Source organism: Anguilla anguilla, chromosome 7, assembly GCF_013347855.1.
Source record: "Anguilla anguilla isolate fAngAng1 chromosome 7, fAngAng1.pri, whole genome shotgun sequence".
Lineage (NCBI taxonomy): Eukaryota > Metazoa > Chordata > Actinopteri > Anguilliformes > Anguillidae > Anguilla > Anguilla anguilla.
In genome coordinates this window covers 22,454,289-22,460,772 of record NC_049207.1, presented here as the reverse complement: position 1 = coordinate 22,460,772, position 6,484 = coordinate 22,454,289, and positions in this window count along the sequence as shown.

Below are 6,484 nucleotides of genomic sequence, written 5' to 3'. Positions count from 1 at the left end.
AACAGCATATGAGAATCATACTATCTATGATAATCTGTCTATGGTAATATGTCTGTGGTAATCTGTCTATGGGAATCTGAGAATCTGTTTATGGTAATCTGTAGGAATATTGTCTGTGGGAATCTGTCTAAGAGAATCTGTCAATGAGAATGTGGAATTAAGGGCAGTCAAAGGGGATCTGTCTGTGGAGGATCCCGCTGAGTCGGCAGAGACCACACTGTGTCTTTTCCTAATAAGACAGTCAGTGACTGATATGAATTTATTCCCGATAAGACGCTCCTCAGCCTCTGCAGGTGCTGTTGTGGTTTCTTGGCAAAGCTGGATAAATAAATAAGATGAAACCAAAGAACGTTCTTGGGGCTGAGATCCCTGTTCTGACAAAACTCCGATATGTGATAAGGGCAGCCTTCTCAGTGCAGGTTGTGTTTGAATTCCACCAATAATAATAATAATAATAATAATAATAATAATAATAATAATAATAATAAAAGCTTCATGTGTTTCTAGCAAAAATAAATAAATAATTTTTAAAATCCAGCAGTTTCTTTTCCCCATACTGTGAAATCAAATGATATGTTCATTCTGGGGCTAAAATCTAAATTTGTCTCACCCCCTAAATAAGGATATTATTCATTATAGAGGTATTATTTATTATTCTTTAGATGTACTGTATACAGACTAATTAGGAGCAACAAGATTAATACATCCTTTGTCAGAATCATTTTAGAAAAATGTCTAGGCCTTGGGCCTCTCTCTCTCTCTCTCTCTCTCTCTCTCATTCCTGCACTCTGTTTCACCCCTCACTTCCACTCAGAGAGAGGGTAGGGGCAAGGTGTTGGCGTCACGCTAAACTTATCATCAGATTTGTTTTTTCATCTGCGTATTTTGGTTCCGCCCTGAATAGTGTTGTTTCCTGTTTGGAAAACAAGAACAACAAGCAAATTAAAAGCAATGGGTAAGAGTCCGGGTCACACCTGCACCTCAGGTAGAGGGTGTCAGAGCAGTGGAACGGACCAGTGGGCACACGTCAAGGGGGTAAGAGAGGTGGGGGGTGCCACAGAATATTTTTTTATGGACTATGTCACATCTGATCTACAAGATCTACATGATTCAAAGACATGCAGTTCTACCCACACCTCAGAGTATAAAAAAATATATTATTTTTCCAGATGCAATTTTATCATCATGAGATTAATCCACATCCCCTGCACCTCCACATTAATCCCTCTGTGAGTAAAGGGATCGTTGAAAAAACTGTGACCTTTATACGTTAACGTCTCATGACTCCCACATTAGCAGAACTGGGTTGTAGCGTCGATGCGGTTGTGTACAGCTGCAAACCGGTTGATGGCCGGTTAGCAACTTCTATTTACGTGCTGGAAATCATCAAAGGCGGATAGCTTGGTCTTGGAAATTTTCTCTGGCCATGTAGCCAAAATGGCTTCCAGCTGGCAGAGGGAAGGTTATAAGCATAACCTTGTCGTCATCAGTGTTGCAGTCTGGGATTGGGGGGGGGGGCACTAAACTGTAGTTAAGATTTATGAACTGATCATTGTTTAGTGAACAGCCTCCCGTTGCCACACTTTCATGATGTCTGTGCATGTTCTGTTAGCTCTCTGGAAAAGCGTTGTCTCTCTGCTCTTGAAAAGTCTTGACAGCTAATGTGGCATGCTCCTCCCTCCCTTACACATTCTGGATTTAGACTGCTAAATGTATTGATGCAAGATAAGAGATATAGAGATGAAGATTGGAAAACCAGTGAATGAAATTCTTTAAAAACAAACCTTTTGCTTAAAGACAAGCAAAACTGATACTAGAAACCTGAGCTACTCAAGCAGGACTAACTATGTCATAAAGAGTTGAATCGGCATATGGTGGAGGGGGTGGGTCATTGATCTGAATTCATTCAGATCAATGACTGCAGTCGTGGTCTCATATGATACTCAGTAATTGCAGGTTTTCAGCAGAGACCTGTGTATCGTGTGTATGATCAATGAGTTCATCCATACAAGTGGAATTTGGGGAGGGAAGAGGAAGATGACCCCGACGGTCACAGGGGAGCTGGTGTTCTCATATTGCAAATGAGGACCAGAGGTACCGGGCATTGGCTCGAGTGATGCTGCTGTATCCGAGGCAACGGAAGTCAGGACACAGGAGCACCCTGATGAACACTTCAGTGGAAAACAGTGGATTGGTGCCCTTCTGTGTGTGAGACTCTCAACATGAAGAAAAAAAGCTCCTGCAGGGAAAAGAGGTTTGGGCAAAAAAAAAAGAAGAAAAAAAAACTCAAAGCTGAGGCAGTCCAAGAAAACTTGTTTGAAAATCCGAATCTGACGTTTTACACATCCCTCCCCATTTCTCCCTACATGTTTGTTTTTGAGAGGGCTTGACCGTGCTTTCAAATGCCTGCCAATGGCATGCGCACGTATCCATTTCGCTCCCTTGGCTTGTTCTCGGGTCTGTCTCTCCGTATATCTATCTACCGATCAATCACATTAAGCATGTGCAGTTCAGCCACACTTGCCCTCCAGTTCTTATCATTTCTCAGGCAGAACAATGGGCTCCATTCTGCGGTCTCCCCCCCCCGCCCCCATCTCTGACCGCGGCACTCGGGAGCCTGCCCCAGAGCAGATACTTGGACGCGGGGATAATTCTAGGTTGGTCGGACTCGTTCATTGTTCTCCGAGGAGAACACTTTGTGTTTGCAGCCACGGTCACCGCTGCAGCGCAGTTCCTCTCTAAGCCAAAAGCACTTCATCCCGCCAGAAATTTTGAGGTAAGTTCTAATATCCCCCCCCCCTTCCCCCCTTTTCCCCTTCACTCTTTCCAATTCCAATTTTCCACAATAGAAGCACAAAGGTTTCATTCAAGAAAAAAGAATTCCTCAGCCAATTACATTTTATTTTTTTTATACCCCCAATATACAGTATAATTATTTTGCTTGGATCTGGTGTTTAAGCAAAAGTATTTGTTATATTTGATTCAAACTACTGCAAGGTTGTCCATCTAATGAACCTTCATCACACACGCATGCACATGCATGCATGCAGACACACACGCCTGCATGCAGGCAAGCCAAACATATCCCCCATCAGCAATGTGATGGAGGTGGCATTTTTGGAGTCTATTAGGCTATGATGTGTACATACAGTTTGCAAGAAGCTGTTATTTTAAATTTGCAAACACATTCAAAAGGAAGGTTTGTGGGTTTTAAATTATAGACTCAGAATTCTTTGTATGTTCCTACAACTGTCACATTTCAGTACAATTTTTCTTCAAGGCATAATGGTGCAACAGCTTACACAGAACTATCAATGCTAAGAAAACTTGTTTAGAGTATGTGAAGATCACTATTACAGTGATTGGTGTCACTCACCAGTAAAAGCCAAAACTGAAACAACATATTCTGTTGACCTGAACTCATCCTGAGTCACATGTTCTGCTGGTCTTTGCCCATATTTGGAGACCTCTTCATGATCGGAACTGAAATTAAGCGTTCACAATGTTCACTGGAAAAGGAGACTTATTCATTTACAATAATCTTTTATTGTGATATTTTCCCCTACAGCTTGTAGAAGTTATTGCATGATATTATGTGGGATGACTTGTTATGGCAGTGCAACAGTGAAATACTAAAGCGTACAGTATATGCTCTCCGATATGAAAGGTTGCATGTGTCTCACAATATAAAGTACTCACATTAAAAAGAACTTACCTTTCAAGATACAAGATATCACCGTGGGTGGATGTTTATTGACACTTGTCATATTTTTTCTTCATTCGACTCTGTATTACACAATTTTATATTTCTAATCAATCAATTTACATGTGGTTAAAGTGCAGATTCTCAGCTTTTATGAAGCTGTAACTGCAGGTAGCAGTTACAGAAGCCTCTTATCTGCTCAAGCTGAAGCAAATGCCTTGAAACTTCTTAGATGGCACTTCATCCTACAGCAATGCAATGATCAATGTTGACTAAAGCAACAAAAGTTTTTCCAAAGAGAGTTTTTCAAAACCAAAAAATGGAAAAATCCTTGACTGGCCAGGTCAGTCATCTGATCCGAATCCAATTGAACACACATTTCATATGTTGAAGAGAAAACTTAAGGAAACTAGGCCCCCAAACAAGCCAGAGTTGAAGATGGCTGGAGTACAGGCCTGGCAGAGCATCACCAGAGAATAAACTCAGCATCTGGTGATGTCTAGGAGTCACACACTTCAAGCAGTCATATGTGAGAAAGTGCTAAACATGACTACTTTCATTTACATAACATTAATATGTCCAAAACATTATGATACCCTGAAATTAATATGCTGTGAATAAAAGAGCTATAATTTCTACATGGTGAAACTAAAGTGTATAATATTATTCTTAAGTAAAAGCTGAGAAGGTGTACTTTAACCACATGTGAATAGTTTGATTGCAAATCTAAAATTATGAATTACAGAACCAATTCAATAAAGACATGTCTTTGTCCCAAACATTATGGAGCTCACTGTATGTCTGCATGTTCTTGTGTTTTTATGATTAACCTCCACCACTAGGTTGGCCAAGGACTATCATGGAGGCAGCTTATGCATTTTTTCCTCTTCATTGCACCCCACCCCAGGCAGATGCTGTCCTAGGTGACCACCCTTGTCACCTATGCCTAGAACTGTCCCCACCCAGCTGTAACAATAATCATTTCCCCTTAGATTTGTTATGCACACAATTGTTTTGTGGACCAGTCACCTCATTGCAACATTCTCCTTCAATACAGGACAGAGCAGACCTGTTTACTTCTTCTTCAAAGCATGTTCTTCCCATTGCCATTGCTTTTCCCTTCACTTACCGCTAGTCAAACTGTTGAGATGCATTGAGACCTTTCCTTCTCTGGGTGATGTTATGCTGAACTATTCACCACCCCTTGGGACTCCCTGTGATTTTGCTGGTTCTTACAGCCTGGGGCCAAAAGCATTAGAGAAGATCAAAGTTTCCTCCCACAGTCGAAAGACATGCTGGTAGGCTAATTGAAGACTCTAAATTGCCCATAGGTATGAGTGTGTGAGTGAATGGTGTGTGTGCCCTGCGAAAGATTGGTGACCTGGTCAGAGTGTATTCCTGCCTCTCGCCCAATGCATGCTGGGATAGGCTCCAGCATGGGTATAGATAATGGATGGATGGATTTCTTTTTTATTTTTTTATTTTGGCACTAGCATTATTAAATCCTGTGTCTATGGTTTTTGCACCACTGGACTCTCAAATGTGCATTTGTCTTTGTAATGAGGGGTTTATGCACTGCAACCCTAATATAATATCTGTCTTTATGTAATTGTTGGTGAACTGTTCTTGCTGATACAGTCTGATCATGTCCTGCATTGACATTCTCAGTCACCTGAGGAAGAGTTGCTCTTCTGTTTTTCCTTATATATCGCACTAATACTCCTGGTCTTTGAATGTGCGCTTTCAACCACAATTCCCGACCTCATTTACTAATGTCTTTCCCATAGATCTAAATGCAGACGTCATTTTATTCATGGTTCCTATTGAAACACAAGCCAGTTGAGCAGTCTTTTTGTCTGAAGCTGCTCCGATCCATGCCCCAATGATGAACCCTCTTTCAGAGTCACTTAGGTCTTTTTCTCTTGCCATCTTAATCCAATATCAAGGTGAACTGGGTCTTCTCAGAACTTTATACATGCCGCAGAGCATGATAGGATGTTAATTGCTTAATTGTATCATGCAGTACACCTGTATGGAAGCACCTGAATTTTTTATGTTTCCCCACAAATGTATTCAGTTCTTTCCTTTAATATGTCATCCATCTGTTCATATATCATGGTAAATATGTATATATAAAAATATTTTGCTCATATTGAATAGGATTTGGTCATCGGAATCTCAGTAAGCGCTAACCAAGGGTCGTCTTTTTGGTACAGGGACATATTTATTTAATTTATTCTGTCCAGATGGTTTATAGTAACTCACCCAATAAACTTTTGGAAATGCCAGTGAGCCTGACTGGTGATGGGAAAATTATTTTCATCACTCCTTTTGTCTGTTGATTGGAAAATGTGAAGATCTCCTTTTCCTGGAATTCTAGGGGCATCAATTTTCAACTATTTACAATTTGCGCAATTGTACTATTTAAGAGTTCTTTTCCGAAGGCTGAGACTTAGGCCACCATTCTTTACTGTTTTGACCCTCTGGTCTGTCAGACCCTTTCTCCGCTGTTGATGAGACAGTCCATGTTCTTACAGCTTTGTGGTCTTCCAATAACACACCAACAATGTGAAGAGCCTCGGCGTGCCAAAGAAATGTACTAATATTGGAAGCTATGTGCATCTTTACAAGCCATCGGGAGGCAAGTTTTCAATTTTGTGTAATTGCTACAAGCTGACACAGGGTTTTTAAATTTTAACTGAGGAGCCAGAGAAGAGTGCTGACAGGACTTTAAGATCTGGATCCACAGTTGGTCATGGGACTGTGACTGGTTCTGAACTG